The sequence below is a fragment of the Dermacentor variabilis genome, chromosome 3 (assembly GCF_050947875.1).
Source record: "Dermacentor variabilis isolate Ectoservices chromosome 3, ASM5094787v1, whole genome shotgun sequence".
Taxonomy (NCBI): Eukaryota; Metazoa; Arthropoda; class Arachnida; order Ixodida; family Ixodidae; genus Dermacentor; species Dermacentor variabilis.
Genome location: NC_134570.1, coordinates 146,764,891 through 146,782,455, shown reverse-complemented (window position 1 = coordinate 146,782,455; position 17,565 = coordinate 146,764,891). Strand labels below are relative to the sequence as shown.

General features: G+C 45.2%; 1 long non-coding RNA gene across 1 annotated transcript; it reads left to right on the top strand.

Moving 5' to 3' along the window:
- The first annotated feature begins 385 nt into the window (after window positions 1-385).
- Window positions 386-16,096, top strand: LOC142574253 (uncharacterized). The gene is made up of 3 exons (XR_012826475.1): window positions 386-535; window positions 9,901-9,979; window positions 15,927-16,096. It is a non-coding gene; the product is annotated as an uncharacterized LOC142574253 (long non-coding RNA).
- The last annotated feature ends 1,469 nt before the right edge of the window (window positions 16,097-17,565 follow it).

Here is a 17,565-nt window from a genome sequence, read left to right as displayed (position 1 = left end):
TCTGCCTCAAAAAAATTGAGAACAAGAAAAACTGCGATAGGTGTACGTTTGCATTCTCAGTCGATTTTAAGGCTAACTGCGAAAATATCAGTAAAGTTATTACCAACATGACAATGGGAAGTACACGTGGAAGTAGGTATAGGGTAATTTCTATGCACGTTTTGAATAGAGCATTGTATTTAATAATAAAAGCAAAAACACAAGGCAAGAAAAGAAAAAATTACAGATGTGCATGAAATAGACTCAGTGAATACTTTCTACCATATAAAGAAGCGCTAAAAGGAAACGCAACATATTGCACACGCAGGCTGTCTATTGTATGGAAATATGTATCGGCGAAAGGTGACAAGCATGTGTTGTTATTTTTGAGATCCTGAACGAAAGCACTATACAGTTTTTGCCAAGAACGCCCATAAAAGGTGTCGAAAACGCCGCTTCCGACTAGTTGCTTAAAACACTTTATTGGCATGAAACCAGGAATGCCTATGACCAGAACTCTAGGTCTCGCACTTCTGGCAGCCGTTATGATCATAATGTGAGTATGTTATTTTTTATTTTAGCAGATGACGCAAAAAAAACTTTTCCACAATAGTTCAGTTTAACTGCCACGACGTTCTACATTCATTTTTTTATTTTCTTGGCATGGGGTGCCCGTGATACTACATTTTGAATCTTTCAAAGTACGCGAAATTGACTTTTCTAAAAATTGTATTCAATAGAGAACAATAGTTGATGAAAATGTTCAAACAATTTAGACGTGATGTTCATTCCTACCTGTTAATAACACAAAATAACTGATGCTATTAGGCAGATACGCTGTTCGGTCACCATCCTTCATCGGCCACCAATGTAATTATTCTGATGTACGGCAGATAAGAATAGAATACTTAAACAAGTTTTTATCATTTTTGATAGCATGTCTTCGGATGGTAAAACCACTTTAGCGTCCCATAAGCATCCCATTATCAAGTCGGTCTTACGTGCTAAGTCATGAGTATACGTATATTTTTCATGTTTAACAGATACATACGAAATTCTAAAACCACCACGTGAATATGCCCATGAGTCAAGGCAGCAGCGTTTCCAAAAATTACTTAAATTAACTAATTGCGCTCATTGCCTGATTTACCAACCATCTGGTCCATGCTAATGCGTAATCTCATGCGTAACAGGCTGCTGGCTATCAGCGGAAGACAACACTGACTGCTTGAAACCTTTAGAAGAATAATGAGGAAGACAATTCGATAGTTCATAGAAATCACTTTCCGTATCATTGCGCCATCACACCAATCCCGTGGCACTTTTTATTTAGCTCGTTATAGAGTAAACCACGAAAGAAATATTTACGTATGATATAACAGTTTGTGTCACTGTGCATGCGTAAAAGGCTTTCTTAATCCTCAACGGCAAGGACACTTCAACGTAGGCCTGATTCACCAACGGTGCTTTCTAATTATACTTACGATAACCAGGCCATCTTCTAGGGAACACAACCACATCGCATCATTCGAAAAGAAGTCGGAGTATGTGGCCCTGACACATGATCCAAGATCTTGTATAAAGACACATCATTCATGTAAATTTATGATTGCTTTGGGTTTCAGTGCACTTGGCAGGTTGCTTTTAACGCTTCTTATAAAACAGAGGATGCTGCATCAATTTCAGCGTCGCGGCTTTACTCACCGATGCGAAAATTTCCTTGCTCTGTAAAGAAGCTTTGTGGCTCTCCACATATACATACGTTTTCGTTGTTTTTTTTTACTTCTGAACAATTGGTGATTCGAAATAACAGATGTGTATTTAAAGAATGTTGACCATAAAGAAACTTTGGACTTCCCAAAGTTTGCTCTGCATCTCCACCGCAGCTCAGCAGCTGCACCGTTGTGCAGCAGCCAACGACGTAGAGAGTTCAATGTTGGAAAGTTGAAGAAGTCAGCCGGAGGGATGTGTTTCTCGCTGGCTACTCCTTACGGAGAGGTCACAATGGAACAGATAGGGAAAGAATATGTAGGTGATGGTAACCCTTTCGCAAAATCCAGTGCTCAGTGTCCAGTGCCACGCCGGATTATGGGCGTAGTGTCTAGCGCTAGATGCTGGAGCGCTGGACTGGAGTGACACACTGGAAGGCGCTGGGTACTAGCGCGGAAAGCAGCTCTACAGCGAGAAAAATGCGGCTTCTGGCTACCGTATGTATTTCCTAAATAAATAAAGCAGCAGAGAGCACTATAATTCAAAACAAAAGAAAAACAGTAAGAAAAAGCCAGCCACAACAGGGATTTCATACTCTGACCTAGAGATTAAAAACATAGTACTTTAAAAATACGCCACGCCAAAACGCGGTGGATTGTGAAAAATTTAGCACGTAAACACCGAAGCGATTTTTTAGTTAGTGCTGACATGTGAATGAATTCTGAATGTATTCTCAGATTTTGCGTGCTTAAGCCACTATTGAATTTTGAGGTATGCCGCAGTGGGGGACCCAAGATTAATTTTAACACCAGAGAATTTCAAACCTCCCCCAGTGCACAGAAGACGGGCGTTTTAAGTTGACAGTCTTAAGTAGCTCGTTGCAATGACTGATACCTAAAAACGCGGCGTCTAGTCGAATGGTGAAAAGAAACATAATATTCAGCAGTGGCTCATACTACCTAATCAAGCAAAGATGTAATGACTCATACCCCGGTAAGCGAGGAAAGTATGCGATTACTCATACACACTTAAGGCATCAGACGTTTCAAAATAAAAAAACCTCAAAACAAGCATCTGAACCATCAATAAAGAATTGGTTACCGCCCTCGGAAATGCGCTACGGCTGACGATGCTCGCCAAGAGAGAAACGAGGTGCGACGTGCAAAAGCAGCGGCAGCAAGGCATTCGACCGCATCCGCTGCTTTCCTCTGGAAAGATGATGCAATGTAAAGAGGAAGGGAAACCTCGTTTTCGCGAGTCTGGCCCTGCTGTACCAGCCTGCGAAGCCGCAGTTAAGCCTCGAAAACAAGCCGAAGAAGCCGAACTGCGAGAGCAGCAATGTGACGATGTAAGACGGCAACATAGAGAGGAAGCCGAAGCTCGCAGACAACGGCTTGACACACGTTTACTTCACACTGCGGCTGGTTATGTCTTGCAAAAAGTGTGACCTCTCCGATTGTATAACAATGCATTACCAAGGGTGCATCAGGCTTTCGCCTTCACGTGTTACAGGAGTGTCACATGCTGCCGAACAGTGCATTTCGCATGCACTTTTCACTTTGCCATGCGTCCGCCGCGGCCAGGATTTCATCTCGCGACCTGATTTTTAGCAGCACGACATCACAGCCGCTAGGCCACCGCCATGGCTTTAGTGCTTAGATGTCTCGCAAAGGCATCATAGATGCTCTATCCCCCCATGACGAAAACTCGTGTGTCTGACCGTAATAATCACCATAATATAACAGTCTAGCACTGAGGTCTCGTTGTGTTACTGTAGCTCGGACTCAAGTTCGAAGCTTCACTTCCTACACGGTAACGAAGGCCGCGTTTTACAGTCCAGTCTGGGGCTATGTTCACAAGGTACAGCAGGGCTCCACGGTACCGAAAATGTACCGCGGAGTAGACACCGATAGAGGCGAATGTTTCAAATTCGAAGGCGCATTCTCAACTCCCTTACGACGGGAATGCTTCTTTTCACGTTGTATGGAACCTGCTGTATCGTTGTGAGCAGAATGCCCCATATCCATTTTCTTCAACTCGGTGAATATGCGAAGCTCCACCAAGAATTCTCGCATCTACGAACATAGAAATGACGTCACAAGAAGAGCAGGCTAGTTTCGAGCACCCCACGAGATTGCGCCACTTAGCCATTCTCTTTGCCGACGGGATCTGCTACAGGCATAGGTAGCGGTAGAAGGAACATATAGAAGTTTTGAGCAATACAACAAAGATTAAAGATATTTATACAAAATCTCAACAATGAAAAGCACCTATAGCGTACCTAAGCAAGTCAAGAAGGCTAGTTGACTATATATAACTGCCCCGTTAGAAGAAACCTGTACATTATTCATCATCATCATCATCACCGGAGCTTTATGCTATGATGGTCTGAGGTAACGGCGCAGTTTTTCCACAAGGATTCTCTTCCCCGTCAGGTTAGCTTATACCCGGGAAATAGCGCATTTGCGGCATTCCTTGTAGAGTTACTGTAAGGCTCCTGTTACGGGGCCAGAGTTGTGCCAATGTTTCCCACGTGCCGCTCGCACCGCCTGCAGCGAGTCTAGTGTCGCTTTCTCCAAGCGCCATCACATGGTCAAAACAGGCCACAGTGCATTACGGACAACCCTACCCTCTACAGGACCCGGCGCACAAAGCGCAATTGACAGCGACATTCTTATTATTCTTGTTGCTTTGTCCTTATGCTGCTGGTCGAAAGTTATGCGTTCGCAAGCTTCTTTCTCGGTTGCATTGCGTGATCAACGCGACACGGCTCGCTGGAAGCTTTTGCAGTATGGCGGAATGTGAAAGAAAAAGTGTTTTTCTTTTTTTCAGTCTATACAGGCCGCTGCAAAAGATGCACCATTCGATATACCCACGAGAACTTTAGTCGTGCAATAAATACGTCGTGTATTGGAACCTTGGTCAGCACGTCTCTCTTCGTCGTCGAATTATCTTCCGCGTCGGATTAGCCTACGACCCCTGGTTTCCGCCTAGTGATTCGCTTTTAATGGCCCCAAATAATAACGCTGTTGCGTCAAGCGCATCAGAATGGCGCCGACATCGACGGGTGAATGTGATGAAACTGATCACGTGAGACCAGCGAGAACTCCAGCGAAAAGCACAACGAATTCGCACGTACCGGGCGCGCACTACGTACTGTTCGTCTCCTCCCGCATTCTCAAAGCTGTGCGCGGCACCAATTACCGGGCTGCCAAAGACACTTTCGAGCCCGACCAAAATTTGCCTACCTGCGTCGAAGCCACTCGGCAACAGGACGCCAACTGCCAAGCGACACCACGAAAATGCCGCCTACCAGCAAAAGGTGTGCCTTTCGCGGTAGCGAACCGCGAGTTCACTAAGCGATTTACGGGTAACCCCCTCGGCTCCGATTGTGCCGTTTACGAACGCTGGCCGTTTCTGGTGGATTTGCGCAGTGCTCCGGTTCGTGCAGGGAGTATTGTATTCAGGGAGTGTTGTTTCACTTTGGTGCTATGGCCGATTTCTATAGAACAGGGATCGACAAATTTTTTGTCACCTCCGGCCAGTTCTATGAAGTGGCGTCGTGGTGTCCCGTGCAGTCTTTGAATTTTATTACGCGGAGCGTGCATTATGTTTCTTCTTGGCTGCCTGCACTTCCAGGGCCCGTCGTCCTGCTTGTGCAGGCTGTGCAACGCAACCCAGCGTGAAGCACTTGTGGCACTGTACCGGTCAGGATACGTAAGGGTACACCTGGTACCTTACAGAGCCTACCATTACATGTGACAGCAAGGTGTCACCTTCACAGATCAGTTTTACGCTAGCTGACCAGCCCACATGACGGAACTCGAGAATATTAACCGGGGAGCGCAAACGCTTTTGCAATTCTTTATTAGGGACGAATTTATCGACATCGGAAGCAATACCGGACTTCGTAGGTGACAGAACGTGCTTTGTGTGTTCAAGTATCTTCACGGCCATCAGTGAATCCAAGATGGCCTGCGGGGACACATCTACTGTACGAATATTCTATTTCGCCTAATTCACACCTTTTTGACTTGCCCAGGGGCGATTATTTATGTTAGAGCGTTACGACCTGCTTGTTTACACAGTCAAGATTCTGATTGGCATCGATGGTTCCCCGCTCACATGGGACAGTGCAAGGGCGCCCCATCCAACCTCATCGAGTCTGCCCACAGAGCTGCGCGAGGAGTCATCGACCGCGTATCAACCGATTGGCGCGGCGCTGAGGTTCCGGACAGTAAGGATCCCCCTGCCTCGTACAAAAAACTCACAAAATGTTTTTTTCTGGGAAGGCGGAAGTATCCACCGCGAGCACAGTCAATTAAACAGACACAGTACATGAAACAGTCAGACTCTTACAAGGCTGATCATACCCTAGCCCCAGACTTTTACACCGTATCTATACCAAAATTTAAATGTCTAACACTTGCACACTTTGCTCAGACTCTGCAAACTTAGATCGCATGCCCTGGCGGTGCCCCACGTTACGGGGCGATGAAGATATTACGTCGTCCAAGCCGGAGGATGCCCTACGCAGTGCTGATTTCGAAGCCCAACTACGGGCAGTCCAACGGGCCCGCGACGTGGCGGAGAGGCTAGGTCTTTCTGTCCGACGTGGGAGCGGCCCGCTCCTACGTGCACTAGCACGTTCCATCGGAACACGCTAGTGCACGTTCTGATGGGTCTCAATAAAGTTTTTTCATCCATCCATCAATCGCTGGACACATATGCTACCGTGAATGTCTGCTGAATCGATATGGTGATCTTGGTTCTGTTGTGTTTTCTTTTACACCCGTCGTCCTCAATGACAGTGAAATTGCTGTCGGAATCAATAATCTCAAAGTAGGCGGGGGAACGGCCTGGCAGGTTCGGTGGTGGTGATTCCTTTTGCACTCTGCAGAAGTTGGCTTTATCTTGTCGGCACCTACTTAAAGTCAGATGTGGTTTGACCTCCTACATCGCATCAGACGGTTTCCCGTCCGAAAAGCCTAATATCACGTCAGGTACGACTAAAGCATCGGAGCCAAGCGAGATGATATGTTTGTTTTTGCTTTCATTTGCCCCCGAAAGGTGGCTACTACCCACTATGACGGATTGGCCATGAATCGGGAGATTTAAAAAAAACAATATACGAGTCTAAAAAGAAACATTATTGAGAAGTTTTGAATATTTTAAAAGAATGAAGCAAGGTACAATTTAGGAACGTTGCCAGGAAATCGTCCTGATTCATTTATACCTCACGACAGCCGCACCAACCTTCCTATCATAATGTCCCAGAGATGAGGCTCCCTACGGAGTAGAATACGGAGAATGGTTATGCTCAATCCAGCAGCATGAAATTGTCCTACAAAAGAATGCCTTCTTAATAATAAAAATGGGGGTATGGCAATATGACAGCAAGAAGTGTTCTAATGTCTCAGCCTCACCACAGTGTGAGCACAAGGAAGAGGGCGCCAGACCAGATCGATGAAGATAATTTTATACAGGTATTCTTCGGGACTTCAATTTTTTACAACGGCAGTTTCTGCTCGAAAGAAATAGGAGCCGTCAGTAAGCAGTTACATTTGTTTACCATAGGTTCTAAGGCTCTTGCGGCATGACTGCACATCTTCTGAACCTAGCAGCAGTTATGAAAGCTGATAGAGGAGGGATCGGAAGAATTGGCCCACTAAAGGTCGCTCTCACCAAGGTGTCTGCTAGGTCACAGATAACTATATTTTTGTGACCAAGCACCCATTCCAATCTAATAACGTTAAGGGAGAGCGTATTACAAAATCAAATATACGTGACTATTTTAGCCCCCCCCCCCTATTTGCAATGAGATCTGAATATAAAGATACAGAATTAGTTATTGCAATTTCCGATATTGGTGATTTTACTTTTCGTAAAGGCAATCTAACTGCCAGAAACTCAGCTAAAAATACTGATATGTAGTGAGGAAATCGATGTCAATTTGAAGATCCTTCCAAAGGGCAAAAAAAAAAAAAAATCTCCGTGAGCTAGAAATTCACTAAATCATTTCATTATATATATTTGGAAACCAAGGTTAGTTCATCAATTCAATAAACCTTCGCATTCGACACTATTGTTAGCTTTTGGTACTATACCTAAAGCTACTGCAGCTTCAATATCTCTCTGCCGTGGTACTAGATATATCGGGCTTTCCAAGTTCACGTGATCATGCCAAATGGAACAGCAAATCTAAATCCAAATTGGCAATGGCTGAGTGAATCTTTGTTCTCTGCTCATTTCACAAGACGAACATTGAGAATCCTTTGTATTAATTTAGCCAAATTAGAGGTTAGAGCGATTGGTCGAATATTGCGAAGCGTGAATGCTATGTTTACTCACGGCTCTTTGTGTTTCCGCAAGGTGAAAAATTATTTAAGAAGCAGGCTGAGGCAAATAAATTTATAGACAACAGTATTCTAAATACTTGAAACGACGGCAAATTTTGATGTTGGCAGAAAAAAATGTCTGCGTTTCAAGTACGAGGGTTGTTTGATAAGTATGGTAAAATACAAGAGATGGCGCTACAATTCTGTTTCCTTCTAGGTGGCGCGCATGAAGCACCCTTCATGTGGCGACAGAACTTGTTTACGCCGGTTCCGAGAGTTAGTTAACTTCTGACAGCCATTGGTTTTAAGCTGTGCGGTGATTCCCGCCAAAATGAAGAAAGGTGAATTTCGAGCAGTGATCAAATATTTTATTTAGAACACTGCACGGCTGCCCAAATTCAAGCCGCGTTGAGTGAAGCTCGCGGAGGATCAGCGTCATCAATGAAGATCATTTACAACTGGATAAATGAATGCGAACTTGGCTGTACTTTGTCGCAAGATCAAGTACGTCCTGGGTGTCCAGTGCAGGTCACCACGCCAGAAGTGGTATAAAAAATTAATGGAATTATCATGGAAGACCGTCGAGTGAAGGTGCGTCAGATAGCTTAAAATGTAGGCATCTCGGCAGAGGTATTTCATAATATCTTTCATGACATGTTGCAGACGAAGAAGGTCTGTGTGCGTTGGGTACCGCGACTGCTGACGATAGACCTAAAGCGCATGAGGGCAAACACCTCGAAGCAGTGTTTATCGACGCTTTATAGCAATCTGCAGGACCTTTGGCGTCGATCTGTGACAGTTGACGAGATGTGGAATCATCATTACACTCACAGTCTAAACAGCAGTCAAAGCAATGGACTGGGCCTGATGAAGGTGCTGCAAAAGAGGCAAAGTCTTTGTTGAGCCGGAAAGATGACGGTGACTGTCTTTTGGGATTCACGAGGAGTAATCGTTGTATACTACTCACAAAATAGCAAATCGATAACAGGACCACATTGTGCAACACTCCTAGAGCAAAAGAAAAATGAATTGTGCACTAAACGACCTGGGTTAACACGCAAAAAACTACTCTTTCCCCAAGACAATGCTCCACCCCCAGATCGCTTGTTGCAATATCCAAACTACACAAGTTAGGCTTCGAGGTTGTGCCTCACCCACCCTATTCTCCGGATTTGGCCCCAGGCGCCTTCTTTCTCTTTCCAAAGCTGAAAGATTGGCTGGGTGGAAATAATTATTTTTCAGGTGAAGCGGTTATCTCAGCAGTAAATCACTACTTGTAGGGCCTCGAGCCGTCCTTTTTTTCTGAGGGGATAAAGCAATTGAAGCTCCACTGGAAGAAGTGTGTCGAGCGGTGATGGAACTATGTTGAAAAACAAAATATTGTTTTCTGCAGACATACTATCTTTAATTGCTTTTTACCACACTTATCAATCAACCCTTGTATTAAGCACTGCTTTGTATGTACTGTTCGTTAAATGAATTGCATTGCAGTATACATTAAAGTGCTGCCATCACAGGAAACCATATATTACTTGTGGTTGGTATATGGTGTGGCTGAATAACTACAAAGGATCATTGGTGTAATTTTACAATCTATGTATTTGACTGTGAAGTCAAAATTTGCAAGCGACTAGCTCTTGGAACCTCTGCGAGGAATTTAAAATTTTTTCTGCAGCTAAAGTATTCAATAATTTTCAACTGTTGCCATATGGGCATACCATGGTTCGAGCAAATTTTGCATTTAAATATAAACAGCGAGCTGTAACCGAAAACGTGCTCCATTACATTGGGTGGTATTTTGCCATCGAAAATGAGGCATGCTTGTCGGAAAAATATTCAGCCATTCACTACAGCAAGTGCCATTTTACTCCAGGACTCAGAGATCAGGCGCAAATGCGCAAGATTTCCCGTCCGGCGGGCCAGGTCCCGTACTTGCTTCGTGCCAGCAAAAGGTAAGCTATGTCGGCACGTTTAAAACATTTGATGTACCCGTGTGTAGGCCAGCTGGCGTCCACAGTGAAACCCATGTATTCACTTATAATATTCAAACCTCTATAGTACTTACGGGTAATTTTATGTCGACTTTATCAACCTTGGCACTCTACCATCTGTGATTTCTTCCTTAGGTGGCTAACAATAACAAAGAAAGTGATTAAACAAAATAAACATCTAAAAAAATCGAATCCAAAAAAATTTAGACCCTACCACACGGTGGCAGGGTCTGCATAGCTGTGTTACAGTTTGTTCCAGCAGGCAAAGTTGTCTAACCTGAGGTCTTACAATATGGATTTGTTACACCAGTCTGGGCGTTTGAAGTCCAAATATTCCTAACATCTTTCGCCACCTGGCATTCAAATTCTTATTCAACGGCAAGTCGTACACTAAATCCGAGTAGTGTTCTTCGGAAAACGTATAAAACTAAACAAGCCCGTACTTCATGCGTAATTATTGACGATGGCAAGCATCGCATTTTCCTCCATTTTTGCATTATAGCAGTAAATTATCAAACACATACACGAAGTGAGGATAGTAGACTTGTCGGCCATCTAAATTTCTAAAATATCGCTTAGCAACTAAGTTAACAAGTATGGTGTCACGCGCGCAGGAGCAGGCATGAACATATCTCTCCTGATGACCGTGAACACTCGTTTTGTCCGAACGCTCGCGTAAGCAAGCGCGGTAGAGGCAGCGAGAGAATTCCCCTTTGTGCTGCGTCTCGCTTCAAGGCAAACTAAGCGGCGAGAACACAGCACACGCGTAGCTAGGACCCCTCCGCGAACCTGGACTACCTAGACACTGTCCCCATTGCAGATCGCTTTTAAGATAGAGATCGTGCGGCCGCACTTAGCCGCCGCCGAAGTACAACGCCCTCCACTGCCTCTTCGGTGCCTTGCGCGCGACGGAAGACGGCGCGCTTACTTCCCTCCCCGTCATCCGCCCTTGCGCACGCGAGATCGAGCCACCACCCCTCGGTTCACCCTCGCACGATTTCACTCGAACACACATCATACGGCGTATGGCCGCGTTGTTATCGCATTTTTAATTTATGCGGAACTGCGTGGCGACACCGACCGCGACGACAATGGCGGAAATGCGCTTGTACTGTCCGTATAGTTACTATCGAAATAAGAAAAAATACTGTTGGAATGTTCATATAATCGTTACCATAAGAAAACGCGCCATTCATCTGAACACACCGGCTTGTACACGGGAAATTTTTCAGAATGTTTTATTTCCTCTGCCGAGGCATGCGCCTGTGGCATAATAGAGTATCTGGCTGCTGTACTTGGGGGTCGTCTGTTCAAAGCATGATCTCTGGAAGCAGCACACGAAGAGGACAGAAACATGCTCGAAAGTGATGGTACTTGCTAAACAGACTTTGACAGGTCTTCCAGGCACAACCCCCGGGCGCTATCGAAAAACTCCGCTTAGCCTGACTTTGGAGGTGAATATTTGCAGTACTATGTAGCAACATGTGCTAAGGATGGCACTCCCGGTGTAGCACTAGGTCTTGCGTGTGCGCAGGAGCCAACCGGTACTCAAAGTGTGGTGAAGTCAAGCACGTGTTTGAAAGCCCGTATAGCGTTCTAGACGAGATACACAGCGTGGCAGATAAATAAAAAAATATTGCATAAAACAAAAATATCTTTGAAAACCTAACTCGTGATCAGTGTCGACGATTCGGCGTTTAGCATGCAAGCAATATAATGTAGGGAAACGAAATATCGCTAACGACATGTTTATAATAGTTGCGCTATGCGCGACATATATTTTGAAGGCGAAAACCTGATCTCTATGATTCAAGGTCGCGTTGTGAGGTACAGACTATCAGATAGCTCGTGCCACGTAATTTTCTTCGCCAGCGATCCTGCTAATCCTGCCAAAGGAAGGCACAGTTAATTAACATAGAATTAGGTCAGGCACTCGAACCAACGACCTTCGTTTGGAGTCTAGCCCACAACTTTTGGTGTTTATTAGGGCAAAGTTCATAGAGGAACGGGTAATAAACGTCCCTTCAATTAGGGCCCTCGAACCTACGACCTTTAGTAGGAGAAAACAAGAAATAACAAGTACCAAGAGTTTTGAAAAAGAATGTCAATAATTTAATAAATGTCTATTGATCGCGCAGGCTTCGCTCGATCTTCTTTCACCCTCTTTGGCGTATGCTAAAGTGGCTGTCAATATTTTTTGGCGGTATAAGCTCACCTTGCTATGACATTCGCATGTCAAGGCCAGTACGGAGCCTCACGGCTTGACCATGACTGCATGAAGATGTATGTCGACAATAACATGATGACGACGGCACGATCAGAGTCAGAGGACAAAGCTGGAATGACAACGAAGTAAATATCAAGACGGCTTACGGCCGCAAGCACTCACCAAGTGGCTAGTTAGAAAGAGTGCTAGACTTGCCCTGACATTTCTTAAGTTCGCGTCGAACTGTACAATTGAAGCAACCGGGCTCTTTAACTCACTAGGAGAAGGAATAGACACCCACGATGAGGCGTAAACGCAAACACCTCCATCTTATCATAGGGTCATCAAATACTGAACCAACTGGGATACAAAGCCGCTAACTTACCCCCTACTCTGCAGAAAGTACCACCAGGGGATGACTTGCCAAAGATAGAAGTATACCCCATTCGAAAACTATGCATCATCAAAGTAATCTAAAACGGCGATCAAATAGAACAAATATAATGCGACAGAAAGACGATAGAAACACATAGCCTACTATATAGATGTCATTCATACGACCGAAAGCAGCAGAGCGCCAGCCCTGGTTGATGACTCGACGCTTGTGAAAAGTTGCTTGTGAGTCCCAACGTCTCATGACGTGGAACTGCTGCGATAATGCTTCCCATGACGGGAAGGGCACATACTTCTGAAACGATAACAATGCGGACAACCAAGACGCTTGTACAGACATTCAAAATAATCACCTGCCTTTACACATACGCAAAAACCCCCACATGAGCATGCACGCTCACCCCCTTGTACACGTACGTATACAATGAGTTCCAAGCCTTCAAGGATTGCGAGAAAATTTAAGAGCCCGCCAGTTCTCTCACGCAGAAAATTCAAGACGTCCTATCCTTTTGGCTGTAGAGGACACAACACCAGAAAAGAGCTGAAGGTACAGCGGAGCAAAAGCCTACATATCGCAAGAAAGCCTACAGCCTCGCAAGAAAGCATCAGCGCTTCTCAACACACCATCCTATAGGCATCCGAGAGAGGACGCCTCAATCATACGAAAAGCACAAGCACGCACACATTACTCACACCACACTGCATGAATTATATCAACAGGGACCTAGGCTACCCCAATTGCAAACAATGCAGTTTCTATTCATCAAATAGACACAATTCGTGTGATGCCCTGCCAACACCACATTCTGAAAAACTGACCTTTCTAAACTACTACGCAACCAGTGTACAGCCACTTGGGAGGAGTGGACCACTGCCTCACAAAAGTTTGAAAAACTATGGTGGCCGCTTCCGGTGCAGCACGTCAAGAAAATGCTAGGCCAGGAGTCATGAGCCTACCAGGAGACCCGGACTTGAGCTTCAATTTCCTTGACACTAATAAATTTTATTTTTCTCTCTCTTGCTCTCTAAAGCTATCAAACAACTTTGGGTACTTGGTGAGCGTAGAAAGCGTCACCAAGGCGACGTGACTACACACATATCCCGAATCTGGAATAGAGACGATTGAATGACCGCTACAGCATCACTACCACGAACAAATTCTTTGTGGCCCATGCGGGCTGACAACTTGAGCTGCATTGTTGGCTTAATAAGTTGGATGGATGGACGGACGGATGGATGGACGGATGGACGACTGGATGGATGGACGGACGGACGGACGGACGGACGGACGGACGGATGGATGCATAGATAGATAGATAGATAGATACGCAAGCTATCTATCTAGACTCTTACAGCGACCAAGTGGGACAAGTTGTAAACCGCCTTGGGCCAATAGGTCGTGGTCGTTGTGTCGTCAGGGTCATAGCAGTGTCATCATTTCAACTTCTAGTTCTGACATTCGCCACACCTTTGTTGACACAGCTGCTACGCCGACCCACAATGCCAAATTGGGTAGTGCCTTGGGCCATTAGGTATTTGCTCGTAGTCGTGATGCCGTCGTCGTCGCATTATCGTCATCACATAGACGTCATGCATTCGTTATCACACCACCATTAATGCGCCGTTGTGATAGTTCGAGCATCGTCACTTCAGTTTCGCCAACCGACATTCGTTATGTCATCGTTGTCAAGCTACAGTTTCTTATACTATTGGTGTGCAGAGTTACAGTGGCATCATTCCCCTCATACACTCGTCTTCTTCCCATCAGTCTCATAGCGTTCTTACGCCATTGTCAGCCATATATCTTTGTCATACAGTCGTAATGCACTCGTTGTTGCCGTCGTCATGATGCCGTCACGTTCGTTCCATCACCGTCGTTATAACTTCGTTATCCGACAGTTCTCACGACGGGGTCATCACGTCATTGTCGTGCCACCATTATCGTGAAACAGTCGTCGCCCACTGCCAGCTTCGTCGCACCAATGACGTCACTCCTTTGTCATTCTATTCTGATCATGCGGTCGCAATTCAAGTGTATTTACTAGGCCGTTCAAGCCATTCTCATCATCGCGTCGTCGTGAGACAGCCGTTATCATGCATCTGTAGTCATACCGCTATCATGGTGCCGTCGTAGTTGTGCCACCGTAGTCACTCCAGCTTCGTCATCCGACTCCTTATGCCATCGTCCTCATGCGATTGTCGCCGTACACTCGTCATCATCACGTTGCTATCTTACCAGTGTCGTGCCATCGTCTTCATTTCGTCGACTCTACCCAGTTTTCATCCTGCACTCGTCATACGGTAGTCGTGCTGCCATTGCGATCGTTCTATCCTCGTCATTCTAACTGCGTTACCCGACTCTCGTCACATCGTCGCGGACGCGCCATCGTTTTTACACAATCGTCATCACATGATTGTTGTCATGGCGTCTTCATCGCGCTGCGTTTTGCCATCGTCTTAAATTCAGTAGCGTTGTCGTATTGTTGTCATGCCGTCGCCGTCATAACACCTTCGTGGATTATTCTTTGCCCTTCGTCGTCACCCAGTCGCTGTCATCACAAAAAGCATGACGATGACGGTATGAGAACGGATTCTCATATCATCGTCGTCATGCCTTTGTGGTCGGGTCTTGTCATAATTGCAGCTTCGCCATTCTGTTTCCTTCACAGCATCGTCATCACGCCAACTTCATCATAGCTCGTCGTCCTCTTTACATTGCCCTCTTGTCGTCGTTGTCATGCTGTCGTCATCATACAGCCTTTGTCATTCAATCAGTATCATTTCTTCTTCGCCATTCCATTGTCTGTCGTTGAGTCACTCTAATACAATCGTACTGATGCCGCCACGCTCACTAAATACCTTTTCATGCAAGTGCGATACCAAAGTAGGGCAATACCGAAGCAACGGACGCCTCAAAATGATTACTACCGGTGGTAAATCAACGTTATATCCGAAATACGGTGCGTCGCTACATTCGATAATCGCATTACCGTCGACCGTCCACGATAAATGAGTGCTGCCATAATTTTCTCCTCGACAAAGACTCAAAACACTGCCACTCGCTGTTTCAGCACGAAAAATACTCTTTCTGGAGTGTAGATGCAGTTTCCCATGAATGTGCTTAAATAGCTCTGTTTCCCGCCTTCTTCTTTCTCACTTCTTTGTGTTACTTGCGGCAATTACATTGTTGTTTAGTCAAGTCAAGAATATTGAACAATCTTGCATGGTGTTAATTTAGCGTGTTAGTGTCTGTAGCCAATTGTGCTGATAACAATAATGTAAAACAACTATCGTACTGCTTTCTTACAGTGCAACTTTGTGAATGGCAAAGCAAGTTCATGCAGTAGCGGCTGCAAATGTAGTTCTTCAGCCCATGGCCTCAGTCCACCGGCAAGTTACAATGGAGAAGGAAACTGTGTACAGTCCGCTTAGTCATCGGGGCTGTATTATCCGAAAAATAAAGCTTCCGTGGGGAAGTACCGTTGTTCAATGATTGAGCAAGGAAGTGAAGGAGAGGAAGAAAATATCGTGAGCACACATGACAAGCAGAATCTATTGCAACCTACGGCGTATGTCCCTAATCAGCTGGAGAGCGCCTCGTAATATGCTTCAGCGGAATAATTTAGTCGCTTAATATATGACGCTGCAGCAGACTTTTAAATCATTACAGGGACAAGCGGGGCAAAACAATCAGCGATATTCATCGCTATTACATGCTTTTTCGCAAGATGTGTTGAGCATCTTTCAATCTTATCAATTCTACAATGTAGAAAGCCGTAGAAAACATACCGCAGACAATGAATATTGTACGAGTCTACCAGTTTGAAGGTCGAAACTTGTGATGGTCGTCCGCAGTCGGCAAGAACAACAGGAGTGCGATATAAATTGCGCATCCGGCCGCCATCATAAAGTGCTGGCTCTACAATAAAAGTTTATTCCTCCTCCTCCAGTTGTCTTACTGGAGGAGGAGGAATAAACTTTTATTGTACAACCAGCACTTTATGACGGCCAGGCCTAAGGCTCCCATGAAGGGACGTCGAGGGCTTGCCTCGCCGCCGCCTCACGGGCGTGCTGGGTCGCCCATGTTTGGTCGTCGAGGGCGGAGCTCCCCAGAGCCTCATGGAACCTCGACGAGAGAACTGGAAAATCAATATTTTTTGTGAGCCACTAGCTAGCCGAGTGGTATTGTAGGGCTGCTTGTATGGCTGCTTGAATATTAACCACCAAGTGTGAGTCACTGTTGCACATGCACTTGATTCAATCGCTGTGTTTGCCCGTTCCAGGCTTAAAGACCGCGTATGTGCGTTTGACTAGTGTGCTTACAAAACACTGTGTCCACACACCTACTGCTGGGAGGACTTCCCTCAACACACTTATGTTCAAACCAAAGGGTAATGACAATGTACTATTCAATAAAAGCCCAGGTTTCAGTAACATTGGAAATCACCTGCGTAGGCGACTGATTAGGTAAATTGAATAGGACATTGAAGGGAAGTAATAACACAGCGCACTTAACAGGAATTGAATTTGAATGGGTTAGCCATTCTAAGGCAACTTCCCTCGGAAATTTGTAAGACCGTCCGTTCGTTCGTCTCCAACACGCGACACTATGTGCTCCATTTCCCCATAAAGGGGGTCCATGGGCGTATATGAATACGCATGACCACTGACATTTGTGATGACCACTCTCTCTCTCTCTCTCTCTCTCTATATATATATATATATATATATATATATATATATATATGTATATATGTACAGTTTTCTGGGACCCTTGTATAGGCCCATAAGCTTACTCCCAGTATTATGTAAAATATCTACCGATATAATCTCCAATAGAATAAGGGCAACACCGTACTTTAGTCAACGAAGGGTACAGGCTGGCTTCAGGAAGGGATACTTTACAATGGATCACATCCATGTCATTATTGAGGTTATCTAGAAATCC